Source organism: Aedes albopictus, chromosome 2, assembly GCF_035046485.1.
Source record: "Aedes albopictus strain Foshan chromosome 2, AalbF5, whole genome shotgun sequence".
In the NCBI taxonomy this organism is placed as follows: Eukaryota; Metazoa; Arthropoda; class Insecta; order Diptera; family Culicidae; genus Aedes; species Aedes albopictus.
In genome coordinates, this window is record NC_085137.1 from 245,641,015 (window position 1) to 245,653,582 (window position 12,568).

At 44.3% G+C, this 12,568-nt stretch overlaps 1 protein-coding gene across 3 annotated transcripts in view; it reads left to right on the plus strand.

Annotated features, from left to right (window-relative positions):
* Positions 1-12,568, plus strand: part of LOC109622889 (ras-GEF domain-containing family member 1B) — a 190,224-nt gene that overhangs the window by 162,684 nt on the left and 14,972 nt on the right. The window lies entirely within an intron of this gene.

Sequence of the window (12,568 nt, forward strand, 5' to 3'; positions counted from 1 at the left end):
AGCGCAATTGGTGAAACTATAATTTAGCGCAAGCGGTTCAAAGTTTGCATAGGATTTACTATGGGAAAACTTACACTTTCAGATAAAAAATCCCAGAAGTCCCTCCTTGTGTCCTTAATTCAAATCGATCAACGTTTCTTGTAGGGAAATCATTTATGAAACTTTCCTTCGAAGACCGCAAAACAATCGGATGCTTGTGGAAAAAGTTATTGATTTATTACCGATTAATGATCCAACGAACGGCTTTTTGTTTTGTTTTATTAGCAGCACTGTAGCTGCTGCCTTGGCTGCTGCTGTTTCGGGGGGTGGTGATGCCTCCCGCCACCCCATGCAACAACGGCAGCAGCAGTGCTGCTGATAAGACAAAACAAAAAGCCGTTCGCTGGATCACTAATCGGTAATAAATCAATAACTTTTTCCACAAGTATCCAATAGTTTTGCGGTCTTCGAAGGAAAGTTTCATAAATGTTTTTTCTACAAGAAACATTGATCGATTTGAATTAAGGAGATAAAGGGCGACCTCTGGGATTTTTTGTTTGAAGGTGTAACTTTTCCCATAGTAAATCCTATGCAAACTTCGAACCGTTTGCGCTAAATTATAGTTTCACCGATTGCGCTGAAATTTTGTACAGTTCATATGGGACCTAAATGGAATCAGAAAAGTCGACTGGAGCGAGATTTTATTTTTTCCATATAAGCGTGTCCCATACTAATGCAGAGCCCATCGATTGGATGCACCGGATATTCCGTGTAAGGTTGCTCCACAGTTTCTTGTTGTTCTCACTTCTCTGGAATAATTCAGCAACGGCATCTGGAACGGCATCCCCAAGGGCACCCGGAACGGCATCCGTAAGTATGTCCGGAAGTCTGCTGTGCTCGCTGCTACGGAAATAAAGCATTTTAATTTCTACTAGAAAAATGTTCAACTTATACTTACTAAAATTTAACAAATCGCATTCGGTGATAGTCCACGGTCTTCCTATAGTGTTGAGGGCGAATCATGTAGTACACCGTCCACAAATTGAACTTTTGCGCACACTTTATGAACAAATCGCGAACAAGGAGAACAATTTTGACCGACGCGATGGCGGCAGCTGTCGGTTGGCCGATTAAAATTTCAATTAAGTCCAAAGTGTAACTATAATGACTTGATATTCATCAAAACTGTAATAAATGCAAGATATCCCAAGTAATGCATTATAAAAATGATGCTATGCATAAATTTTATGCATTGTAACGGTTAAAACAGCTAAATGATATTTTTTTATTATATAATAAGCTAAAAGGCATATTCGGTTTTCTCCGTGTATGTTCCAGAAAATTTGGACTTTTGGGAATACCGCGTAACCCAATCGTTCTATTCGCATAACCAATCAATAAAAAAAAAGATTTCTTATTCAAACGAGTCGAAGTTCACTTAAATCGGTTCAAAGTTGAAAAAATATGAGTACTTTTCAGTTTTGAGGGTAGCCAGATACGCTTCCGGCATTTTACGCAATGAAAAACAAACAAAACTGCAGCCCCTCAACAGCAATTGAATGTTTTTTTTTTAATTTTTCAATTACATAGAATAAAGCTGTTTCCTTATAAACATTTTCTGATCTTTTACCTGCTATCCATCGACCTTTTGCTCTACAAGCAATGAAAAAAAACGAATACTTAATCAAATTTCTCATTTTTTGTAATATTGCTAAAAATTAAAATTATTTCATATTCTGATATAATTATGTTATTTTTGCAACTGATTATTTTGTTCAGTTGCAAAAATAACAAAGTTATAACAGAGTTTGTTCTGATTTATTTGTAACAAAACTAGTTACAAAAGATTATAATATATTTTGTTATAATTTAGTTTGAAAAAGTTTGAAACAGTCCATGTCATAACAAAGTTATAACATAATTTGTTAGTTATATCACATTAAGATATAATTATGATATATTATTGTTATGTTCATCTAGTCGGGTATGGCCTCCACTTTAGCATCCTATTCTGCATCATATATGACTTCGTGATGGCTGAGAATTCTATATATTTAGACCAACATGTGAGAATGCGAACTTCAGTTTCTCTCTTCCCTAATAGGTGTATTTTCAACTATTCATGTACCTATCTTTCAAATAGGTAGATCCGACTTCATCCTCTGGAACGACAGAGAAAACATGTGAAATACAAAATATTTCTGAAAAATCCCATTCAAAACCATCTACAATTTTGGATTCAGCTGTCTGTATTAGCTTCGTTCAAACAAGTTTATTCCATAAGTTTGACATTTTTATCATTGAAATTCACATGTCAAAGGCAGAATCTGGAACGTCCCTTTGAAAACCTTAAAAACCTTCAATATCGTCTGCTATGTTCTCGTTTAGATGTATGCAGGGTACTGCGCCACTTGGGCAGTGGCTGGTATTTTGGGTACTTTTCAGCTACAACTCAGTCAATTTCAGAAATTTAGCAAAACCTCGCGCCGCCCAGCAGGGACTTTGTTTTGTACACATTACAGCACCTCCATGTCACGTAATATACCACACCTCTTATCAAATGTGATACCGTAAGCGTACCATACTTTGCACACCTAGGGCCTAACTTTGCGCACTTTTCAAAAAATCGTTAAACAGTTTTTCTGGTGCATTATGCAAACTTTTTCCCACGGAATACTAGCTAGTGATATGGGGCATGCACTTTGTCTCAGTTTGGATGTAATGATAAATGGAAGAGGAAGACAAATTGATGAGTGAATATGCAGTTGCTTTCCCTCAAATGCTGTAAATAACGTTGTAGAATGACGTAGGTTTTGTTTCAAAATTTGTTTTAGTTTAGATAGCAATACCATAAAGTATTTGTGCACTCTCAATAATACAATAATAACCAAACTTGTTCCACAACAGAATGTAATATTGAGATGTTATTTAAGGGCTGCATACCAATTGCTTGGTCATAACAAAATAAGATTGTCCAGCAAAACATGTTATGGAAACGTAATGCCTTGATAATTCAATAATAACAAAACAAGATATAAAAACAGGTTTTGTGATTTCGTAGTTATTAATTTGATATTCCCCTCTGCTCGGGAAAAAATTTCCAAAATCACATTTTATTGTATCGACAATATTCGCGCCAATACTGAACCGATTTTGATGAAATTTTTAGGGCATTAGCTACACATAACATGCTATTCCTGGTTAAAAAACAGCTATTTTTGTGAACGCAATCAAAAGTTATACATTATTTTGAGTGTCTCATTTTTTCGAGTTCAGTCTTTACATAACGGTTGAGATTCAACCATATGCGTTGAGCATTTTTTTTAATCATTTATGGTCCTCTATCACCCCTTAAACCAACCAAACATCCTGTATACCTGAGCGTGTTAGTGGAATACCAATAAGTAAAGAAATGTATTCAATACTGTTCCGTTTATTTTTTATGGCAGATACGTATTTCGACTTCAATTGTAAGGCCGCCCTCAGTGTCTCGTACTTGACCCGAGAAGTCAAATTGCAAATTTTATAACATATAGCATATTCAATCAACATGGATTCTTACAAACCCCAACTAATATGTATGCATAATTTTCAATTTCCTAATGGTCTGCATGCACTTATAATGCTTGAATAGGAAAAAAAAAGGCGGACAATAGAGCATCCCTCTTGATTGATATACCTCCCTCATCTTCCACTAGAGCTACTAGAAGTAGCATTCTTGTACTAGCACAAATCCACCGGATGCAGAATCGGCCCTCTTTTCTTCGTTCCAACATCATTCAGTGCACAACTTGAAACGCTCGATCTCCGTAGCAGTTAATAAAAATGCCATTCGACACATCCATATTACGGAAGCATCGAATGCACAACTATCTCGCCTGGCTAATTCATAGGTGTAGTCAGAATCTGACTAGGAATACCAATTTATATGCCAAAAAGGGTTTCCGAAATAACGCTTGAAATAAGCTTAGCTTAGCTTAGCTTAGACTGACTGCACATATCTATGGTTGCTACTCCGTGATTGACTCGAACCAATGACAGTTGCACAATGAATCAACTGAATAATTGACTGGGAGTGGTCAACATTCTCACTGTGCACGCTTCAGAGGCTCTCTTTAACAGTACAATAACGGCGCCGGCCACGTCCTTGCAGTCAGGTTGGAAGAGTGAAGGAATGTTAATAGCAACCTTTGTTATGTGAAAGTTGGCGTTTACCGCACGTCTCCACCAAAGGCTGCAGGAAGGAGTGATTGTTAGTAGGGCAGGTATCGTTGGGTCAGGATTCACTTCGATAAGTAATATGACCTTTTGGAGTTGCAGTATGCCGTGCAAACTGCAGTGATGTTGTTCGCTTCACGCGGAAAGCAAACAACCAACCACCCTCGTCAGGTGATTGCTCAATATTTACTACAAATGAAGCAACAAAGTGCTATTGTTCGCATCACGCGGAAAGCAAACAATCGACCACCCGCGTCAGGTGATCGTTTAATATTTACTATTAAAGACGCGAAAACACATACAAACTTAAGCGCTATTGCTCACTTCGCGCGGAAAGTAAACAATCAGCCACCCGCGTCAGGTGGACACTCAAGATTTACAACAAAAGACGTGTCAAAACATGCAATCTGAATGCGCTATTGCTCGCTTCACGCGGAAAGCAAACAATTGACCACCCACGTAAGGTGATCGCTCATTATTTATTCATAAAAATACTTGCAACAAATATACATGGACAGATACATAGAAAAATAGTATGTCGTTAAGAGATTGCACAAAAGAAATGAAATGCAATAAAAAGAAGAGATAGTTTGTAAAATGCCATCTCGAACAGTGACAAAATGGAACAAAAATCCAAGTCGACACTCATGGTGACGAACTATACAAAGTCAATGAAAAAATATTTGAAAAAAGGATATTATAAATATATGGTATAAAATTGTATTAATATAATAATTGATGTAGAATCCATAGAAAGAGAATAACAAGGAACAAACTCACCGAATAATCGCCTGCCATCAATCGAACCAAAAATGCAAAACGAAAAAAAAAACTAAATCGGAGCACCGAAGGCAACGCGCGCGCGAATCCGGCCTCCAGCTGCCGAGCCGTCACTACACACACTGACTGAAGCCGGGTCTTCTTCTTCTGCCATCAACCGTACCAAAAAGCGCAAAAAGCAAATGAAAAACAAAAAAACTAAATCGGGGCACCGAAGGCAACGCGCGCGTAAATCTGGTCTCCAGCTGCCGAGCCGTCACTACACACACTGACTGAAGCCGGGTCTTCTTCATCTGCCATCAATCAGATCAAAAAGCGCAAAAAGCAAATGGAAAAAAACTAAATCGGGGTACCGAAGGCAACGCGCGCGCGAATCTGGCCTCCAGCTGCTGAGCCGTCACTACACACACTGACTGAAGCCGGGTCTTCTTCTTCTGCCATCAACCGTACCAAAAAGCGCAAAAAGCAAATGAAAAACAAAAAAACTAAATCGGGGCACCGAAGGCAACGCGCGCGTAAATCTGGCCTCCAGCTGCCGAGCCGTCACTACACACCCGAAATAACGCTTGAAATAAATGAAAAAAAAAAAAAGTTCTAAAGCTATTTAGATTTTTATTTGCAAGGATGTTGTCCTACGAAATCAACGATTTGGTGTGGTTGGTATCGTGTCCCGGTGAAATGGTGTAGCGCAGAATGAAGTGCCTGAATATGTATCGTCCGTATTTCACTTAGATAATGATGCTGTTGTCGGAGGCCTTCGCCGAAGTTTCCGTGGAGCTAAACTGCTGCACATTCAATTTGATTTAGAACTCGTCCTTGTCGCCGTGAATCACCGATCCGCTGTCCTGACGAGCAATGCTACCGGAATGGCGCCAGGAACAATTGTAGATGGGACGCCTCAGTTGGTTTAAGCCTAAAAGGGATACCTGGGGTCCATAGGACCCCAGGCGCCTTTCACAGCTCGTCTTTGATGGAACACACTCAGCGAGGTGACGAAACTGAGGCCATGAAGGTATCCCTTTTAGGGTTAATCACACTGCCTTAGGAAAGCCGATGAAATTTTCTTAAGTTCGTAAACAATGTTAGAAATCTCCTACTTGGTGGAGCAAAATACCAATATCGGTTAGGGTCTCAAACACCAAATTAAACGCACCAACTCAAAGCATATACATAATAAGGATGCTTTATTTTCTACCACCCATTTTGTGTTACGTTCCTAGCCTCCTCACTTTTACTCTGCGGCACTAGCTAACTGTTTCTCTTAACAACTAATTGTAATGTGGGAAATAGACGGGCCCGTCCTACCTTAGACTACGCACACCACTCATGCCGGTCGATGCCATCTAGTCGGATCAGTCTGCCACCCGAACGTTTTGTCGCCACTAGAACGGCGAGTGTGTTCTCCCGAGAGCCGATCCTATTTCGCCGGAGGGACCTCCGCGTCGCGGAAACCGTGGTGGCTGTACCGCCCGAACGTCTCACCGTCACTAGAACAGCCGATGTGTTTTCCTTCCGAGGGCCGATCCTATTCGCCGGAGGCACTTCCGCGTCGTGAACTCCGTGGCGGCCGTGCTACCTCACTGGGACCACTGTTCGCTTTCCTGCACCAACCCAGTCTACTCAATCGTGTTTCCAGCTAGAAAAAAGAGCCCTAAGGCCAATGGGGCGTTAGCTTTCCTCTCCACTCACATCCTCCAAGTGCATCTTACCTCCTATGGGAAGGCTCTTGTTCACGATCTTCGCTGGCGATCTAGTTAGCGGCGGCCTAAAGGGATCCTGGCTCATCAGCTGTACCCTCTGCGGAATTCCGTTGACCTACAGTGAGCATACATCAGTTAAAATTTTCTATCACAACGCTGCTCTCGGGTTCTCTCACCTGCTGCTGTAGGTTTCCTGCGGGGTGCGGATTGTTCGTCCTTCACTACTGCTCCCGAAAGGTGGGTGATCTTATCACACGGAATCAACCCGGCTTTGCCGAATCGTTTTGTCCAATCCACAGGTCGTAATCCGAACACTGGTTGCAGCTCGAGGATGAATGTTTGAGGTCTCGGGTTTCGCCGATCTGTGGAAGACATTTCTGTTACCGGCTCGCCCCTCAAGTAGGTCGTTATTCCACTCACCTTTACTCGGCAACTGTTTCAATGGTACCGTCGATCCGCGCTTCCAATTTGCGTCAAACGAACAGCACTTGCCACGCCGGCGAAGCTGGTTCAATGCGGGCGAACAAAATGGCCGATTCTCTTTTGTTCCTCAGAGCGCGTCTAGTCTGCAGATGAAACAATTCTGTTGGCTTGTTCTTTGCTCGCTGATTAACGCCTTCGTCGACTCACCTCAATTGCTTGATTTGCGCGATGTTTAGCTTCTTGTACTAAACGCCAGTGCCGCCGTGTGCCTTTAGCAAAATTTAGGCCCGTGTCCTCGTGCAATTTTGTTGGCAATTACCTCTGCTAACTCCAACCGGTAAAGACGTGATTCGACCCGGCACGATCGAACGACCTGTGTGGACTGTCGATGAGCAGGCAACATTTGCTCGCCTGTCGCCGATCTTCGATGTGTGGAATTACATAGTGGAGAGCCTAATCCGAAAACGACGATTGCCCTCTCGTAGTCGTTTTACATAAGCCGCTCTCTCACGAGAGAGCTGCGTTCGGATCGAGCCGAACACGTTCCCCTTGTCTTGTCGCGCGTGCATCTCGGTATGAGATGCTTTGACTATATTGTGCGACCATGATCGTGTGACTGTGTGGTCCGTTTATGTACTGTGTGCGGTGCCTCGGTGTGGCAGGTGTTGGCTGACCGAACCGGCATGGAAACGATATGTGTTTGCAGGGATGTTCCATTCACACCTCGCGGAGCAGTCCATTTGTTTTGTCTTCGTGTGCTTACCAATATTTCGTGTTTTGTGTTTCTCTTTAAATGCTTCTACGTGCCCTAACTTGAACGTAACACAATAAACGTAACATAACATCACCAATGCGGCAGAGTTTTTCATGAGGCGAAGTATAGTCGGCTCATGAAAAACTCTTTACAACTTCCGTAAGAAGTTGGTCAGAGACGGCCTTATCATTTGAACGCTAGATTCGAGCTCTAGCTTACTTGACTTTAAGCACTGCTTAAAGCGCACAGTCCACAAATCCACAAATCCTGAAATCCACAAATCCACAAATCTAAATTACACGTTTCTGCTGCTTCTGGAAAATTTCTTGTTCTGCCAACTAGATTTTGGCAAATTGTCTCTGACAATGATCTTCGTCCTGCTTCTCATGACTCGTATGCCGCTTTGGCAGACATACAACTTAATCCTTAATAGTTATTTGGCTAAACTAGATTGGATTAAACATAAAACGAAAAGCTATGTTGATTGGGATAGTTTGGTTGGTCTTATCTTGTTATCTGGCCTAGAGAAAAGAGGCATTTGCTCCCCTAGAATCGCCATGAGCCCATGTAAGGAGCTTTACCGCGCCCCCGGTCGCGTTACTTTCAAGAGGAATTTCATGACGACCCCCTAAAGACAACTGATATGGATTGATTATACTATTGATGTGGAATACTGACGATGAGTTGAGTTTGATCGTTTCGATGTATTTCCGCATTGGAGTCTCCCTCTGACACATCAGGGTTCCGAGCTCCCTCGTCTGAAGTAGGCGGATTTGTGCGGTACATCTGAGTGTCGCCATTCGGTCCTTGGAGTTCTATTTTTCGATTTTTCCGCTGTTATCTCCTTTCTGTTCTTTACCCTTCGCACTGCACAGTCGATACTCCCTTGCGCCGAATAGTGGCCGTAAGCTTCGACCTCCGCCGACCCGGCTTGTTGGGCCCTCGACCCGAGGCCTCAGCTCCTCCTATTCAGGAAACGATCTGCCGTACTGAAGAGTTGTCTACCGCCTGTGTTTTGTCTTGTTCGGCGAGCGGCGCGCGATCCATTCCCTGGCGCGATGGGAAAGTGAATAGCTATTTCCATCTGTTCTTGCTGCTCTGATGCTCTCACTCTTATTCCTCGCTCTTTTGTTGGTATCTGGAGCCTCCCTACTCACGCTTGTTTTCAGGGTCCCAGTCTCCCGTGCCTTCCGAAGGCTGTCGGTTCGATGCGCTCTGCCCCATGGTCTTTGGAGCCTCCCTACTCACGGTGGTTTTCGGGGTCCCAATCTCCCGTGCCTTCCGAAGGCTGCTAGTTTACTGTATAACTGCATTATGGTCTCTGGAGCCTCCCTACTCACGATAGTTTTCAGGGTCCCAGTCTCCCTTGCCTGACGTAGGCTGTTGGTTCGATGCGCTCTGCCCAATGGTCTTTGGAGCCTCCCTACTCACGGTGGTTTTCGGGGTCCCAATCTCCCGTGCCTTCCGAAGACTGCTAGTTTACTGTATAACTGCATAATGGTCTCTGGAGCCTCCCTACTCACGATAGTTTTCAGGGTCCCAGTCTCCCTTGCCTGACGTAGGCTGTTGGTTCGATGCGCTCTGCCCAATGGTCTTTGGAGCCTCCCTACTCACGGTGGTTTTCGGGGTCCCAATCTCCCGTGCCTTCCGAAGGCTGCTAGTTTACTGTATAACTGCATAATGGTCTCTGGAGCCTCCCTACTCACGATAGTTTTCAGGGTCCCAGTCTCCCTTGCCTGACGTAGGCTGTCGGTTCGATGCGCTCTGCCCAATGGTCTTTGGAGCCTCCCTACTCACGGTGGTTTTCGGGGTCCCAATCTCCCGTGCCTTCCGAAGGCTGCTAGTTTACTGTATAACTGCATAATGGTCTCTGGAGCCTCCCTACTCACGATAGTTTTCAGGGTCCCAGTCTCCCTTGCCTGACGTAGGCTGTCGGTTCGATGTGCTCTGGTGTCTGCCGTGTCTCAGTGTTTGGAGTATCAATTAATACCATCTGAGTTCGAAACTCCTTCGCCGACGGTCGACATGGAAGATGCGTTGAATGTCCTTTGTAGGAGTCTGATTGTCCGCAAGATGTTGTGGTCTTCATAGCTGGATCTAGTCGAGGTGGAGAGGTAGTTTATCAAAGTTTTTTTTTTTTTTGCTCATCACACCTGACGTGGGCCATTTGTCCCGTTTGGCGACGGATTTTTGTGAGCTTGGTGCTCATGGTTAACAGACTTAGTCTGCCGACATAGCTTGAACATCTAATCCGTTTTGATGTCCTTGGCGTGGTATTGGCCCGTCTTTCCAGTAACCACATCTTCCAACTCGTACAGGTTGGCACCCAAGACTTTCCTTATGACTGCCGGTGTGAACTTAGGTTTGAGCTTTTGGTTGATGTTGTCCACTTTCGATGACAGTTCGAATGTACGCCTCCAGACGATGTCTCCTTCCTTGTACGTTACCGAGCGCTTACGAAGATCATACCGCTGCTTTGACTTTTCATGATTCTCCTTGATTCGTTGCACGATGAACTTCTGAATTCGTTGTATCTCCGCTAACCGCCGATCCTGCGACAGCTTCGCATCCTTCTCCGTGTTCATGTCCTGTAGTTGATATAGATCCGTGAACAGCAACAGCTCTCTGCCAAAGTTGGCATAATGGGGACTCACACCCGTGGAATCATGTTTCGCGCTGTTTATGGCTGCTGTTATCGATGACAAGTGTTCATCCCAGTGGCGGTGATCATCGTCGATCAACGAACGAATGCATGTAACCAATACCCGGTTGACTCGCTCAGCGTTGTTCACCATAGGACAATAGTACGCTGTCTTCATGTGCTGAATCTTGTGGCGAGCTAGCATCGAACGGAATGCTACGGACTGAAACTGTTTCCCATTATCAGAAAGAATGATGCGAGGACACGAAAACTTCAGAAACACGTCGTTCTCTAGGAACTCCACTGTTTTCACCGAATCGGCAGCGCGCATAGCTTGGATGATGACATACTTCGTTACCCAGTCAACGACAACGAATATAACCGTGTTTCCTTGCTTAGAGCGGGTAAAAGGACCCACAAAATCGATCGAGATGAGTTCCCACGGCAACTTAGCAGGTTTCGTCGCTCCCATCTGGGGCATCAGTGTCGCGTTCGGTGACTTGCTGGCCTTACAGACCTCGCAGTTGCGGACGTAATTATAAATGTCGTCTTGCATTTTTGGCCAGTAGAAATGGGTTTTGATTTTCTGCAACGTTTTATCGATTCCAAGATGGGCGGCCGCTGGTGCATCATGATGGCGTTGCATGATCTCCTTACGTTGTTCTAGAGGAACCGCTTTTCTCCATCGCTGCGTGAGTGCTCCAGTTTCATTCCTACCACGGCAATTTTTATACAGCTCGTTGTTCACCATTCGAAACTCTGTAAGGCTGTCCGGATTTTTGCTAACTTGCTCTAGCATGTTCTTGTACCATGCGTCTTCCGTGCAGATTCCCGAGAACGTTGTCACACTGACGATTCTCGAGAGAGCGTCCGGAACGACGTTTATGGATCCCTTTCGGTACTTGATCTCGAAATCGAAAGCGTTTAACCGCAGCAACCATCGACTCATCAGTGCAGTGGGGTTTTTTAGTGATTTTAGGTAACTCAACGCGGCATGATCACAATACACCGTGAATCTGACTCCCTCAATGTAACCCCGGAACTTTTCGATTGCCCTTATCACCGCCAAACACTCTCTTTCCGTTACCGAATACTTTCGTTCCGATACGGATAGCTTCTGGGAGAAGTAGCAGACCGGGTGTTCTTCTCCGTCTATCTCTTGGGTGAGCACTGCTCCGATTGCTACGTCACTGGCATCGCATGCTACGCTGAAGGGTTTCGTGTAGTCCGGCATGATAAGGACCGGTGCTGTGACTAACATCGATTTTAGCTTCAAGAAGGCCTCCTCTGTATGGCTCGTCCACCGAAACTTCGTTTTGGTTTTAGTCAGCTCAGTGAGCGGTGCTGCTATTCTCGCAAAGTCCGAAATAAACCGTCTGTACCAATTACAGAGTCCTATGAATCGTTGTACCTCCCTCCTGGACTCTGGCACCGGGAACTGTACGATGCACGCGATTTTCTCATTGTCCACTTGCCACCCTTTCTCATTGAGGACGTATCCGAGGTATTTGATCTCTTCCCTACAGAATTTGGACTTTTCTGCTGATATTGTCAACTTGGCGGCGCGTAATCGGCGCGCTACTTCTTCCAGCACTTTCAAGTGTTCTTCGAAGGTACGTGAGCATATCACTATATCGTCTAAGTAATGGAACACAAAGGGCTCCATGTCAGCGAATAGATGCGTCATTACTCTGGCTAGCGCCTGACTGGCGGTGCATAACCCGAATGGTACCACCTTAAATTGAAAATGTCCTCTAGATGGCACTGTAAACGCCGTGAGTGGTCTGGATGCTGGATGAAGTGGAAGCTGCCAAAAGGCGTCCTTCAGATCTATAGTGGAGATGTATGCACAGCCGCCTAGGTTTCCAATGATGGCTGAGATTTGCGGGATTGGGTATCCTTCGTTCACCATTACAGAGTTCAAATGCCTCGCGTCCAGGCAAACACGGTACTGACCAGTCTTCTTTTTTACCGCTACCAAAGGGTTGTTCCATGGTGAGAAGACGGCTTCCTCGATTACATCCAGAGCGATCATTCTGTCAATTTCTCGGTTCACCTCCTGCAATACGTATT